Genomic DNA, 16,199 nt, shown 5'->3' with positions numbered 1-16,199 from the left:
GCGTCGGAGTGCCTACCCGGGGATAACTCCTTAGGCCTTTGACATCCTCTCTTGATCACAGGTCTTGAAACGCGACTTCATCCTTCTACCTCGGCTCCGTCCTATTGGCAAGGACTATCTGACTACAACCTCAGTTCGTGCACCACCTCTAGCATTTGCCCTGAGGGGAAGAAAAACAATCACCTATGTTTTAAATTAAAACAACTGAATAACTATGCCGATTCTTATACTCAATAGAGAGTTCTAACGAGGCCACAAATACAACATATGCGAACTCATTAGTACAAGGAGTGTTTCAACCTATGTTTTGAGAATCGGACCGGACATTGACCCGGTAAAGGCAGAGGTTCATGAGTTAGAGGTTTGATCGGGGTTGATTCGAAGGTCAAACCATGTTGATGTAATAAATTATATATATATATATATATACAAAATACTAATATAAAGGAAAATTAATCCAAAATAATCCAATATAGAAATAAAATAACAATTCAAACTTTCAAAGTTTAAGACAATATGTTCATAATGAAAATAAATACATCAACAAACAAAGTTAAAGATTCAATCCTAACAAATTAGACAGTAAAAAATTATAAACTAAACACAATTGTTTATCCTAATTCCTAAATCATAGTATTTAATTATTTAATTTATTTCTACAAAATTCAAAATATGGCATCAATTTATTGAAGTTTAAATTTCACTATTTCTATATTTCTGTTTCAAGCTTTGAAGGGGGCTTAGTGTCACGGGGTGATACAATCGGTTGCTAAGCTAGAGGTTTTCTAGATGTTTCTTGAGGCTTTTAGCCAATTCTGCATGTTTACGAAGTGTTCTGGAGTGTTCTCCATGTGTTTAGAAGGGTCTATATGCTGGTGGAACTCTCTAGAACCTTGTGGAACAATCCGGATTTGTGTAGAACAACCTAAAGGGGTTGGGAGCAATCTAGACTTCCTCTAGAGTGTTCTTGTATCTTATGGAGAAGGCATCCCCTACAGAGTGTAAAAGATAAGATGTTCTAAAAGTACTTTTATATGATCCCAAGTGTACATAGTTCTAGAGAAATCCTTTAAGGAGGTGGAAGTGCCTATAAAGGGGACCCCTCCCTCATTTGCATTCAACCAAGCAATCAAGTGTTGTATTCCTTTCTTGAGCTATACAAAGAGTTCCTTTGATTTCTTCATCTCTCTTTCCTTGTGTGCTTTGTGCCTTTGTTGCTTAAGCGTGTGTCTTAGTGTGTGGGACGAGTTGATAAACTATTTGGTCTCAAGACCCAGGAAGTGCTCTAAATAGGGAATGCTGACTTGTGGAGCGACAAACTGTTGCCCAAGTGCCGCACGAGACGCTAAAAGAGTCTAGGCCCGTGACATTAGGTTAACCTAGAACTGAACAAGTAGGTGGGTTATCTTGTCTATTGTGTAAGAATTTGGTGGGCTTAAAGCCTGAAACAAAGATCAATCGAATTTGAGCAAACCGGTAAACAAAACTAGTGAAATGTAAACAAATTTTCAAATTCAGAAATTTAAAAATAAATATTTAAAATTTAAAATAAAATAAATTTCTAGAGATTGCAAAAATAGGCGTCAAGCTGTGGGAGGAGGAGGAGAAGGAAAAGAAGAAGAAAAGAGGAGAAGCCATTGGCACACAAGTGGCGATGAACAGACCACCACTAGAGAAGGAGGAGGAGGAAGAGGAGGAGAACAAACGACCAATAGAGCTAAAGGGATACGGTGAACAGACCACCAGTGGGAAGAAGAAGAAGAAGAAGAGGGGGAGGAGGAGGAAGTAAAGGAAGATGAGAGAGAGAGTACCTAGCGTCGTCAACTACTGCTTGAGGCGGTCAACGACAAGGCAATGAGTTGCAACTGTTGCTAGTAGTGGAGGAGGTGATGTTCAGTGATGGCTGGAATTTGAACAAAAGAGAAAGAGGGATGAGGGTTTTGGGGATTCTGATTTGGTTTTGGTTTTGGTTTAGGTTTAGGGGTGAGCATTCGGCTTTTTCCGTTCAAAAACAAACTGAAAAAACTGAAATCTAAAAAACTAATTTAACAAGATGGTAAACCGAACCGAAACCGAAATATGTGAAAACTGATCAAGCCAAACCAATTTTTTTCAGTTATTTCGGATACTTCAGTTAAAACTATAATTATTTAACCTGGCCAACTCAGCATATTAGTTTTTCTCTTAATGCTAGTTCTCATCATCCACAATTTTAAATGAAGTTGTTCCATTTTCTATCTATTAGTTATTTGGTCTTGTTCAACATATTAGTTATTTTCTTTTAAAAATCTAAATATTTAAAAGATTTTGATATTTGTGCTTAATTGATGTTGGTCTTCTTCACCAGGATCAATCTAAATATATAAAAGATTTTGATATTTAATTTCTACTAAAAACATACATGAGTTTCTTTCCAACCAAACAACTCAAACCAAAGGGATTGTAGACTAAAAGAATCTCCATACGGCCATACGGCCATACCGCCATACACCCAAGACCAAAAAACATATATACCGGTTGCTCAGTAAGTCAATATATTTATGTATGTATTCAAGAATTAAGATTAAATAAGCTAAAAATAAAATTCTTATTTCATAGTTTTAGCCTTTTGTGTTCTATCAAAAACAAAGGAGGAGGAGGAGGAGGAGAAGAAGTTACCTATAATTTTAAGGTTGTAATTGAGGTGAACACTTGAACTTGAAGGCCCTAAATGAACAGAGGAACATGCAAGACTGAAAGTATTGAATCTTGGTTATTTGACTCTCTATCTCTCTTAAACTGAAACATGAGGAATAGAGCCTGGAGAAAGATGCAAGAGCAAGACACACTCACGTCTCAGGGTCTCAAAGACTCGGCCAATCAGCCTCTCAGGTCTCACGTAGAGGCAAAGGCACAGAGCAAACGCAATGGAAACCACAACATTCGGTAGTCGACAGGACATGAGGAATGGGATTGACCGATTGAGGAAGACACCCTCAGCCCCTCACCCAGCAGGCCAGCCTATTCAATTCGTATTCCAGATTTCCAAATACAGAAATTAGAGACTTGAGACTATAGAGAGAGACCAATTGAGGAAGGAAGATGCCCACACCTATAGTTTACTTGTCTTTCACTCTTTTGAGTTTTGCTTCTTTTGGAAACTTGGCAAACACGATATGAAATACGGTCCACAATTATTTTGTGGTCCCATCTAATGAAAATGAAGTAATGATGCATAACATATTAAATATTAATACAAAATTATAAATTATAATATAAATAATATTAAAATATATAGATATAAAATTAAGGGTAAATTTCTTAAACTATCGTTATGATTTAACTAATTGACAAAGTGTACCCTTACTGTTTGAAAATTGACTAACACTAGACCTACTGTTTTTTACATTTGACTAACTCTACCCTTACTGTTAGCATCCGTTAACTTCCTGTTACATGTGACATCACGTGATTGATATATTTATTAAAAATTACTAGAATACCCTTTTCACATTCATTCCCAAACCTTTTCACATCCCTTTGACTTTTGTTCCTAAAATACCATCCCTAAAACCTTTCTTCTTTCATTACTCTTTTATCTTTTTCAAACAAAAACCCAGGAGAAGAGATGTCAATCTTAGTTTTGGAAAAGAGATCTTAGTTCCAACATCCTCAGTTTCGGCGAAAACCCAAGAACTAAGTTCCTATTTCAAAATAAAACCCAATAAAAATTTCAAGTATGGGGTGCAACCAATAATGGTGGTATGAGCACTGGATTATCTTTCAAGGTCTCGGAAATTACCAGTAAAAGTTATCGACGCAAAATCAGTTTGGTTGGACCATTGAAGAAGAAAATACCATTTACAAAAGGGTAAGCAAGAAAATTCTCCCTCACGAACCTATTTTTTCTACTCACTACTCTCACCTAGTGGTATTTGGTACCCAATGCATGTTAAAGTTGCATTTTGTGAGTGATCAATACTAGTTTGCACTAGTTGGTTGCAGAGAAGACCTGCCTAGGATGTGTCTTTTTTGTCTTGATTTTATGAACTTCCAACTCTGAAACATAACAAAAGTCCACTCTTTGCTTGAACACCCTCTACAACATTGATTTCAGAAATGATCTCTGTAATAGAACTAGATTGTGTCGGTTGTTGTAGAGAAGATCTGCCTAAGATGTGCCTTTTTTTGTCTTTATTTTATGAACATCCAACTCTAAAACAAAATTGAGGTCCTTTTTTTTGTCTTTTTTTGTCTTGATTTTATGCCAGAGCCCGTTCATGAACCCCAAACTGCTTCCCCAACACCCTTTACAGATGCTTCCACTTGAACACATCTTGTAGGCTTCATTCTTCGCATAAGGATCTACCGACGACCATATCCAATGCTCTGTGATCATAATCTGTATTCAATGCATTGAACTAACCCTTTCAAGCAACTCTTGTCCCTGATAACCTCAACAGCATACCCTTGTGGTTAGATATGATTGCATAAACGCAGAGCATCCCAATTAAGTTCATCAAGCCATAAGGAGAGAACCCATCCTGACTTCCTCTTTGGTTTGGATGAAGGATCAATGGTTAAACTACAACTCCCACATGCGACAAAGCCAATGATTCCAAAATTGAATCTTTTAGAAGTATCGACACCAAAACTTCCAATCAGAATGGGCTATAGAATAATTGATCATCATATGGAGAGATTTGAAAAATCTAATTTTTTGGCGGTTCTAGCGGTTTCAGAGAAGAGAACGAAAGGGAGAGGGAGAGATACACTTTTTCAAGATTTAAAGAAAAGTAGAGGGTAAAATAGTCTTTTTCATATTTCCGTTGACATACGTTACTAACAAAGAAGGACTAGTCAATTGCCAAAAATAGTAGGGGGAGTGTTAGTCATTTTTCAAACAGTAAGGGTACACTTAGCCAATTAGATAAACCATAAGGGTAGTTTAAGAAATTTACCCTAAAATTAAATCGGTTTTTTCGATTAACTGATTTATCAACTATGATAACCGAAACAAAACCCGAAGTACAAAATAATCGAATAACAAAACTGAACCTGACCGAAAAACCAATTAGACTAAACTGATTAAAATGAAATTGAAATTTCTGTTCGGCTTTTAAAATCGAATTATGCTCACCCCTATTTAGGTTTGTATATTAAGACCTTAAGTCTTGTTTGGTTCAATTTTGCATATTTTTGTCTTTTTGTGATAAAAGTTGGGGTGTAACAAAACTAGACGGTTATGCAAAACCGGGACCGGTTCACCAGTTCCTAGGTTGAACTGGATGGGTGGACGGTTTTTTATAGTTTTTTTAATAAAACTATTTTGGGGGTATGTCCAAACAGGTGAGGGGGCCGGGTCATGGTTTGATCGGTTCAACTGCCTGGTCCGATTCGGTTTTTAGAACATTGGTTTCAACACTATAACCAATGCTAGGGTTGTGCATAACTCAGATAAAACCAAAAAAACTAAAATGAAAATCTTGGTTTTGGTTTGGTTAGTTCAAATATTACAATTCTCATATTTAAATTTCTAGTTAATTTAATTATATATTGTATGTATTATATAAAATAATATTATAATATATTATAATATATATTATATTAATATATATTCAATATGTAATAAAATTTAGTTTTAATCAAAATATAATTGAAAACTTAATGGGAAATTTTGGTTCAATTATTTCTATTTTTGCCCAAGTTGGTTTCAGTTTGGTTTTTCCAATTTGAAGTTTGGTATCAAAATTTTTTATTTATTCGGTTTGGTTTTAATTGAATAAACTGAATGCTCACCCCAAGTCCTATATCTTGCTATAATCTTGTAGATGCAGAATTAGGGGGTGCAAAGATCATGATCCAATCTGAATTTGAATTTGGCCCTATTTTGTCAAATTCGGATATGCACACCCCTCATATTTTCGAATTGGAATAGATCAAATAATTGGATCCAATTAAAAATCATATCATATCATATCACTCGACATTTGGTCCAAAATGCATTTTTTCTAATTTTTTATATTAATTATTTTTTAGAAAAATAACATGTATGTATACAATATAAATAGTTGAAAAATGCTTGTATTTTATGTTTTTCTTTATACAGACTATTATGTTTTTTCATTTTAATAATTTGTTACATTTTATAGAAATAAAATCAGATCTGATTAGATTCAAATATCTGACATACTTAACAAATTTGAATTTGAATAGACCTTTTTGAGATCCAATTGGATATTTGGATCATATCAGATACGAGATTTATAGTATCGCATCGAATTCGGATATAGCCTGATTCCAATACAACCAATCCATTTGAAACCCTATGCAAAACACTCCCTTGAGTCACATTGCTTTGTTGCTTAGGCTAGACTACCAAACCAGTCTAGTTAATACAATTAAGGCCTCGTTTGTTTACCGGTATCTTGCCCGGGGCAAATTGGTTAACTAGATAATTGAACAATTTCCTCGCGTTCTTGTGCCACTATTATGGGTCCCACAAAAAACTTACCCATCTGAAAACATAATTCACTCCTACCTCACACGTTACCTGGGTAAGTGATGGCGCATATGAATACCGACTTTAAAAGTTAGGGAAAATTCTCGATTAGAATTCTGTACTTTGGGCCTAGTGCCATTTTGGTTCCCAAATTTTAAAATGCAACAATTCAGTACCCAAACTTTTAAAACGTAACAATCCAGTACCTGTCGTTATCTAGTTGTTATACAGTTGTTAAGTGGTATTTGAAAAGGACACAAATGCCCTTAAAGTGTTATTTAATTTTCTTTATCAGCTATCTAAACGTTGATAAAAAATTAATAGTCTCAAATCCTTGTCTTTTCCATTCAAGAAAGTTGGGGTCACATTTGAGTGGGCATTCTAGTGACCCCAATTTTCTTGAATAGAAGAGGCAAGGATTTGAAATTGTTCATTTTTTGTCAATGTTTGAATGGTTGATAAAGAAAATTAGATGACACTTGAAGGGCATTTGTGTCTTTTTCAAATGCCACTTAACGGATGGTTAACAACAAGTACTGGATTGTCATGTTTTGAAAGTTCGAGTACTGAATTGTCGGATTTTAAATTTCGAGGACCAAAGTGGCACTAGGCCCAAAGTATAGGGTATTAATCGGGAATTTTCCCTAAAAGTTACCAAGCAACTTCTTCCCAAGAACCATTTGTTTGGGGAAGTATTTTACCTAGGTGCTGAAAAAAGAACAACGCCTAAGTTCGATTGGTTTTGTTACAAATCATTATAATCCAAAAGATTTATTAGATTTAATATGTTCAACAAGTAACAATGAAAAAAAAAACTTTCCATCAATATACATTGTTGGATTTGTTGCTAACATAAGAAGTTTTGTGCTACCCTATCCCTGATACATTGGAAATATTGCTTTGTCCACGTTGTGCTTTGAGAGTTCAGATCTACTACCAATAAAACCATTACCCACAAGAAAAGATTTTTCTCCCTCTCAAAAAATGAGCATGACTTAAGGGAGATATTCCTAATGTACAGTTGAATACCATGTTGAAGTTCTTTTCTTTCATTTAAGAAGATCTGGGCTCAACAAACTCGAGCTCGTGTTTTGAACGATGAAGACAAATGACACAAACTTTCGGCTCAGTTTGGAAAGAGTACAAATACAAACATGTACAATACAAATATATACAAAATCATACAAAATACAATGTTTTGCACTCTACATATTTGTATCTATACTCCTTCCAAACTGAGAATAAGAAAAGGGCTTGGACCAATCAAATCTCCCTTGAATTTTGATAAAAAAAAAACCACTTGTATGGCTATAAAGTTTTTTAGGTATGATGCCTTCCCCATCGTACTATATGTAATGGAACTCAAAAGGCAACATTTCTGTTAGCAGTAGACCTAACATTTCCTTTGGTGTCAAATAAGACAGTCTAGGTGGTTAGTTCGCAACTTTGCAAAGTATCATTTAAGAGCATGAGTAGGAATTAATAGAAAAAAATAGGCTCTTTATTGTTTTTTTAAGGGGCAACAACCAACAGGCTCTCTATTGTTGTCTATTATTGGATATTTTTTAAGGAGCAGCGGGTTCTCTATTGTTCTCTTTATTGGGTTTTTTCAAGGGGCAACAGGCTCTCTATTGTTGTCTTCGAAGGGATGATAGATCCATTACATGGATATCCAAACCCTGTAAGTAGATAGGGCGAAATTTCAAAAATTTATCTCTCTCCCATGTGGGAATCACATTCTCTGTTTTAGAAAATTTGCATTTTCAATGATCAATCTTGAACCTAAACCAAACCAGATATGAAACCAAAAGGTAAGAAAGGGATATACCAGATACGGAGTAGCAGTAACTCCCAACGAAGGTGTTCACACCCAAGGAAAACTTCAAAGACTGCTCCCACTGAAGATGACACAGCGTAGGGTGGAGCAGAATCAGTAGGTGATTTTTCACAAGAACCGAATCCTTCAGAAAGAATTCGATGGAGGGTAAGTGAGCACGACTTCATATCTGTTTTTCACCAAAAAATGATATCAAAATGCTTCTTGATCGCTCCTACAGGTGGAGAACGAACTGGCAAAGGCGGCAACAGGAGGAGAAGACAAGAGCAGAAGAATGCGCAGTCTTATTGTTGCTTTCTTTCTCTCTTGTATCTGAGATCTGATTGAGTTTTTGTGAATGGAGGTTCGCCCTCCTCCTCTTTTTATAGCTTTAATGAGAGTTCCTAATCTCATTAGGAGTTTCCTAATCCAAATCATTATTTGGATATGGACTCTCTTTAAGAGATAAGGATAAGCCCTTATCTTATCTGCAGATTAGATCAGCCCTCTTAATCTTATTAGGAGCTTCCTGATCCAAATCTCTATTTGGATCTGGACTCTCTAGGTGGATAGTTATCCCTATCCCATCTGTTGATCTAAATCCCAGAACAGCCCCTCCTTAATTAATCAAATTAAACCAGTTCGAATTGGGCTTTAGACCCATTAAGTCCATGTGCTCATTCGGCCTCCAAACTGCTGCCCAGTTGGGCTTCCTTGTATGGCATGGGACCCAAACATTGATCTACACATCAACCACATGGGTTCAGCCTACCCTCTGTTACAAGGTATGGCCGAATTCACTGTAATGGATAGTGAATCCCTAAGCCCATCACCATGGGATCTTAATGGGCCCAACACTTACACTAAGTGGTCCCTGCGCCAAGCCACCTTATAAAACCCAGGGACTGTGGGCAGATGCAAAATTAGCCCATCAAGTATTACCCTCAATGGTCTTACACTCAACCTCTCAGCCCATAATGATCAAACACTGCCCGACAAGAGAGGACCTTTCCCTCGGCTGCAAGGAACAGTGATGCACTCTCTACTCACATGGATCCCGGGAATTAAAACCTTTTTGCAAACATTTTGAAACCAAATTTCAACGGTTGAAATCGGCTACCGGCAGCTTTGGTTTCCATCAGAGAGAGTGCATCCCCGATCATTACCTTTGTCCGACAAAGGGGCTGATCATGTCACTATGATCACCCACTCAGATGAATTCTCGGACTGTCCCCAACATACACAGGTTTTGACCCCCTCTAAGGATCTCACTGATTGGCATATCAAAAACAGCCCAATCCGACACATAGTGTAGTATCATAATCAAGTGTAGGGGTCAGGTGTAACATTCCAGTTTTGCGCACTAATCACCAAGGTCCAGGGCAATACTGGAATTCTGGTCCGGTTCTGGATTTCAAGTAAACCTACACTACATGTACCTCAGGTCTCACTCTCGCAGCTGAGACAGGCTACCCCAACCAACTTGGCGGCACATCAGTGTTAGCCTTAGCAGGATAAATCTGGGGGCTGTGAATATTTTAAACTAACACGAGTCTCATATGTGTCCAGTTTAAGGGTATTACACAGAAACACACCACAATAACATGAATCAAATATGTACTTTATTCATTTACATTAAATGCCATAAGGTACATCATTCTGATTGGAGCTAAGGGCATACACTGTCTAATAGTATCTTCACTAGGTATTTTTTAAGGGGTAGTGGGCTCTTTTTTATCAAGGGGCCGAAGGGTCTCTATTGTTTGTGGGCCCACATGCATCCCTAGTATCATAATCATTTAAGGGGCAGCAGGCTCTCTCTCTCTCTCATGCTTATTTGTTATGGTTAACAAATGCAAGTAAGACTGTAATCGGATGGAGGGATTCAGATCAGTTTTAGTAAAATTCAAATCCCATTTGATTATTGAAAGATTGTATTGAATTTGATCGGATTTGAATTCAAATTCTAACGGTTGGGATTTAGATTTATCCTGATCCCGCTTTATTTTTTTAAAATATAAAAAAATATTTACTTTCCAACTTTTGTAAATAATAAATCGATGTAAATATAACATACTGAGTTTAGTAATATATAAATCCATATATAGTGTAATATATAATATATATTCTTTATAATTTTAAATATAATTATATAGATTTTATATATTAAAATCAATAAATATTATAATATACTCGATTTTGAAATTTAATTGGATCAAGTAGTGTCAAATCCAAATTCGATCTTGGATGTATATTGTAATATCCAAATATAATCTAACTACATAAATACATCATCCAAATCTAAGATAATTGGATCTGATGTTGGATTGGGCCTTGAATTTTCTATATCATTGATAAGCCTATATGCAAGTGAGAGCAACACAAGGAACCTTGAGGTTGGCTCACACATGAGACCTAAAAGTGGAGCCCAGTTGTGTGAAATAGTAAAAGTTGTGAAACTAAGTGGGTGTTTTGTACTATGGATATTCTGTATTTGTGAATTGTTCTATCCCCGAACATGTCACACTCATTAGGCATTGTTTATGGGAGTGGCATGTTTTGAAACTATATGTATATGGTTTTGAAACATTAAATTTTTGGATCAATCCATACCATGGTAAATTAAATAATCACCATAAGTAATAAAGCAAGTAGACAATAGAAATTTGATTAGATTTGGATTGGGAAATTTGATTTTTGGAGGGTTAGTCTTGAGTTGGCCCTTAACCCAATCCAACCCATCTAATTTATACCTTTGCTTTATTAAGAGAGATTTAAGAGCAAAGAAGGAAAAGGAGAGATGTTATGAACATTAACTAGTGGGGGATTTAAGAATAATGTTATTAGAGAGAGTAATGATGGATTTTATTAGATGAAATTAAGACCTATGAGGGTTTTATTGTGGCTTTTTATACTTTTAGTAATTTAGTTTAAAAATAGATGCCCTCATGTGTGAGAAATGAGAAGAGAAAGATAATGTGCAAGGCCTATGGTGAGAGGACAATTGGCCTCTACAAACTCCTCTTTCTATTATTAGGGGTGAGTAAGAAAAACCAAAAAACCAAACCGAATCGAAAAACTGACTGAAACCAAAACGAAAATTCGATTAAACGAATTGGTCGATTCGGCTTTGGTTTGATATTTTAAAAAAAGCAAAGGTACTGATTCGGTTTTGGTTAACCAATATAGAAAACCAACAGTTAACCGAACTGACCAGTATACATATGTTTCTATTATATATTATAAATTAATAAATATGCATTATATATATTTATAATATATAATATATTGATTATTATTTAAAATATAATATTATATATTTTTAGTTTTTTATATTTTTATAATATATTGTAAAAACAAAAAAAATGAAAAACCGACGAACCAAACCACTAGTTAACTAAACTGGTTAACCGATTGGCTTCAGTTTGGTTTTGGCTACCGGTTTTCTATAAACTAGTAGTACTTGTTCGGTCCGAACTGTGAGCACCCCTATCTATCTATCTACACACACACACACATAAAAAAAAAGAGAGATGGATAACTAAAATAAATTTATCCAAAATTATGTTAATAATACAAGCACACCATGGTAGTGCTTTCAACTCATTGTTTGACCCAATTGGTTGAATCGTCACCCATCCAAGATTTGGGATTGGTTTTAATAAAACTTGGAAAATGGTTAAAATCATTGAATTGGTAAAAAACCTCTTGACTTGGGCAGTTGGACCATTGACCCATTCAACCCGATGGCTGAGTCACAGGTTGTACACTAAATGTGTATGTAAACTTTGGCTTTGGGTTGCCATAATTTTGCACTCCAACTAATTGAGGTATTTTTTGGGTAAATTTTCAAGATCTATGTGTCCCAATAGGTGCCTTGTCCCATTATATTCACCAAAAAGAACTTTTAGGCATCAAATTGCAAATTTTAATATTTTTTTACAAATAAAAAATAAAAATTGGATTAAAAATAAATAAAATATAAAATAATACATATATTACAATGTGGAACATAAATATACATCATTTATTAATAAAAATATATGTTTATACATATACATGTATTTACATATTACTAATGTGGTACGGTTTGATCCATAATCAAAGGCAAAAACAGTTCGACCAATTTTTAAAACATTGCAACTACAAAGCATAAAATCTTGTGGAGTGTGGTATGATTAAACCATGTAAATTTTTTTTGTTGGTGGTTAAACTATGTAATTCAACTACACCACAATGGGGCCAATAGATCCAAACAAACCACACCTTGTAAAAACTACATTTGACGAGCACTCTAGTTTGATTGTTTGAACTATCATTTAGTCAATACAAGTTATTATTGTTGGTTTGTCCCTTTCCATTAGTTGTTATCTCATTGGGTTGATGTTTTTTCGGTAAACTCGTTGGGAAGGGTATATATGTGCTCCCAACAATCCCTTGAGCCCAATGAAAAATGGGCATATCAACAATGAAAATAAATCCATAACATTACATAGACTTTAAAAAAGAATTTCCCTCGCTGACATTCTCATGTTTCATTGGGGAGATGTAAGGGATTGTCGCGACCAATTGATATCCACTCACATGATTACCAAAAAAAACTTAAAATTCTGGTATAGAAGCTGATTTGAGATGCTTATGGTACGTTTGGTTGCCGAGGAAGGATGCGACTATAAAGGATGGGATGAGAAAATATTTTTTCTTAGATTTGCATCCTGTGTTTGTTGCCCGAGAAACAATATGCTAAATAACCAGTTTCCTGCGTTTGTTTATTGAGAATGTACCATATTGAAAAAAATGACCACAAAATCGAAAAAGAATATAGAGCTTACGGTAGATCTATAACAATCGTTCATCATTTTGGATTTGAAAAAAGTTAGGATATCTTACCTTTATACGAGTGAGCAAGGAGATTTGGACCCTACAAGTTAAAAACACAAAAAAATAAATGTTAGATCTACAAGATAGAAGTGTAGATCTGTAGAAACAATCAAGGTTACATGTCAGTAAGAATGGATTTTAGCCAGAGAGAAGCCATTTCTTCCTGCCAACAAGCGGAGCTCGATGGCTAAAAAAATAGTGTAAAAAATACCAGCCGATCGTCGGTGGTCATGTTCATGATCGCACCTTGTCTGGAGATCAACGATAGCAGCGCCGGTGAGAAGACTGTTGTTGACCCATGTTCGTAGTGAGGGTTGTATAGAAAGAGAGCAGGAGGAAGAGCTGGATCTTTTTTCTTAGAAGTTTCCTTTTGCACTGGGGTCGCACCAAATCAACACAACCTCGTTTCATCAATTTTGGGAACCTGTGTCCCACATGTTTCCCTTCCCATCCCTTTGAACAAATATTGGAAAACCATAATCTTATGGGAATATTCCCATTTTTCCCTTCCCCATCACAGCAACCAAACATACCATTAAGGCTTGGTCTGGCCTAACTGGGACACCATCATTTAAATATAGGTCCAGGCCAGATCTACATGGGCTTGGGCCTATTGGGTCTAGAAGTTTTTGAACCTTGCTGCTAGGTTCAATTAATTTGCTCAGGGTTTTTTTACACCCAAGTTGGGTTATACCCATTTTTTGTAAGGCAAGACCAACTTTATCTTAGCAACGTGTTAAATGTATGTCAATGATGCATGTTCGAATTTGCCCCCCAAAAAGTTGCGCCCCAAAAACGTCCCACGACATCACAAGATGTCACATGTCCCCATACACCCAGGCACCTCTCCCTCATGTGAAGCTAATAGGGCGGTCGTTAGCTCATCCCATTAGCCCCCATTTTGCCCAAAAAGCTAGTTCAAACCCATATCTCACTCTTCTCTCTCGAATCTCAGCCTTTCACTAGAACTCTCGATCTCCGCTCTATTGGGAATTGAGGTCACTGAAACTTGGAGGATAAGCTCTGATGCATGTCTGAAGACACTATCTTTAGAATGTTATTCGCCTCCACTCAGTTCCACTGATTTTGCTGTTGGGTTACAGGCAAATCCGTTCTCAGGATACAACATAGCCTTAGACGAGAATTTACAACTAGCAAAGTTGAAGATTCTTCGAAAAAACCTTTTGCAAAATAATAGCAAATCAAACAGATAGAGATAAATTTGATTTTCAAAAAGCTTGTATGTGCATTTGATTGATTCACACTCCTTAAATAATTTTTGAAGAGTAATGAAGCAAAAGAATGTGCTAGCTAAAAAAATGCTCATTGAATAGTCACAATTTCAAACATTGTAGTTGTTAAAAAGGTAGTTAACAATTAATGACTGTTAATTTTGAATAGTGCCTCCTGATTACCTTGATCGAATCGTGACCATTGAAACATCAATGGTCAGCCTCGCATTAAAAGTCAAAACCACCCTTAAAAATTTGTACAAATTCATCAGTATTGTATTTTCTTCTAAACACCTTTTACATTTGATTGATTTTGATCATAGAGGCAACTCCACTAGTACCCATGTGTTATTTGACATTATTGAATCAATTTCATCAGTTATAGCTTCATTCCAAAAGGCAACATATCTAGAGGTCACGGTCTCATTGTAGGTCATCGAATCATTTTTAATGTTTAATACAATGGATATCTTATTTAAAATATTTTCTCTATTAGCCTCAACCAATAATACAATCGACTGAGTAGAGATAAAGTCATAACTTAAGTGTTTCTCTATTATTTGTCTTTGACTTATTCTAGGTTTTATTATAGGTGTTATAGTTGTGTTGTTTCTTCTTTAAGTCTCATTGTTACCAATAGGTATTGAGATATGAATTTATCTTCATACTTCTCTATTATTTTCTGTGGATTTATAACATAATTTATTTTCAAATAATTCAACATCTCTACTTTCAATTATTATGTTGGACTCTAAATCTATAAGTTTATAGGCCTTGCTATGTTCTTCATATCCAACAAACATGCTTCTTTTTGCTTTGAGTCATAGCTTGGTTCTTTTATGGTATGAACTCTGTAATATGTTAAGCACCCCCACACTTTTAGGTATATTAAGTTAGACTTTCTTCCTATCCATAATTCATATGGACACTTATTATTAACTGTAGAAACAATTATGTTATGTAAATAGCAAGCTGTTAGGAGTACTTCCCTCCACAGGTTTAATGGTGCATTAGCTTTCATCAGCATACAATTTATCATTTCTTTATGTATTATGTTTTTCCTTTCGCCAGGCCATTCTATTGAGGGGTATAGGGAGCAGAACTTTGATGTATTATTCCAAATTCATCACATAAAGAACTAATTCATTCTTAAAGTACTTAGCACCCTTATCACTTCGAAGGATTTTAATTTTCTTTTCCAATTGATTTTCAACTTCATATTTGTATAGTTTAAACATGTCAAATGTTCATCCTTAGTTCTCATAAGGTAGATATAGGTGTATTTTGAAAAATCATCAATAAATGTTATGAAATGTTTCTTATATCCTCTAGTTAATATACCATTAAGTTCACAGATGTCAAAATGAATTAGTTGTAGAAGTTGAGTATTTATCTTAACACTTAGGAAATGTTTATTGGCTATTTTAGATTTTACACATATCTCACATTTTTCATTTAATTCATTATTACAAGTAATTAAACCAAGTTATTCATGTTTTTATGGATTTAAAATTCAAGTGTGTTAATCTATCATGCTATAAAGAGAAAGAATCAACAATATAAGTATATTCTTTTCCTTCATTAATATTCGATTTGAACATACCATTACAACTATATCATTTTCCAATAAACATTTCTTGGACATGATTAGTTTGTCGAATTCAAAGACAATTTTAAATTATTGTAAAAACTTAAAACAAGTTTTGTAATTTCCGAACGTGAGATAAATTGAAAATTAGTTTTAGTAAGAGAAAAAACTATTTTCATAAATATGTATAAGTTTGATTTT

This window comes from Nelumbo nucifera, chromosome 7, assembly GCF_055504915.1.
Source record: "Nelumbo nucifera cultivar China Antique chromosome 7, China Antique-T2T, whole genome shotgun sequence".
Lineage (NCBI taxonomy): Eukaryota > Viridiplantae > Streptophyta > Magnoliopsida > Proteales > Nelumbonaceae > Nelumbo > Nelumbo nucifera.
The sequence above is the reverse complement of the archived record's forward strand: the minus strand, read 5'-3'. Positions refer to the sequence as shown.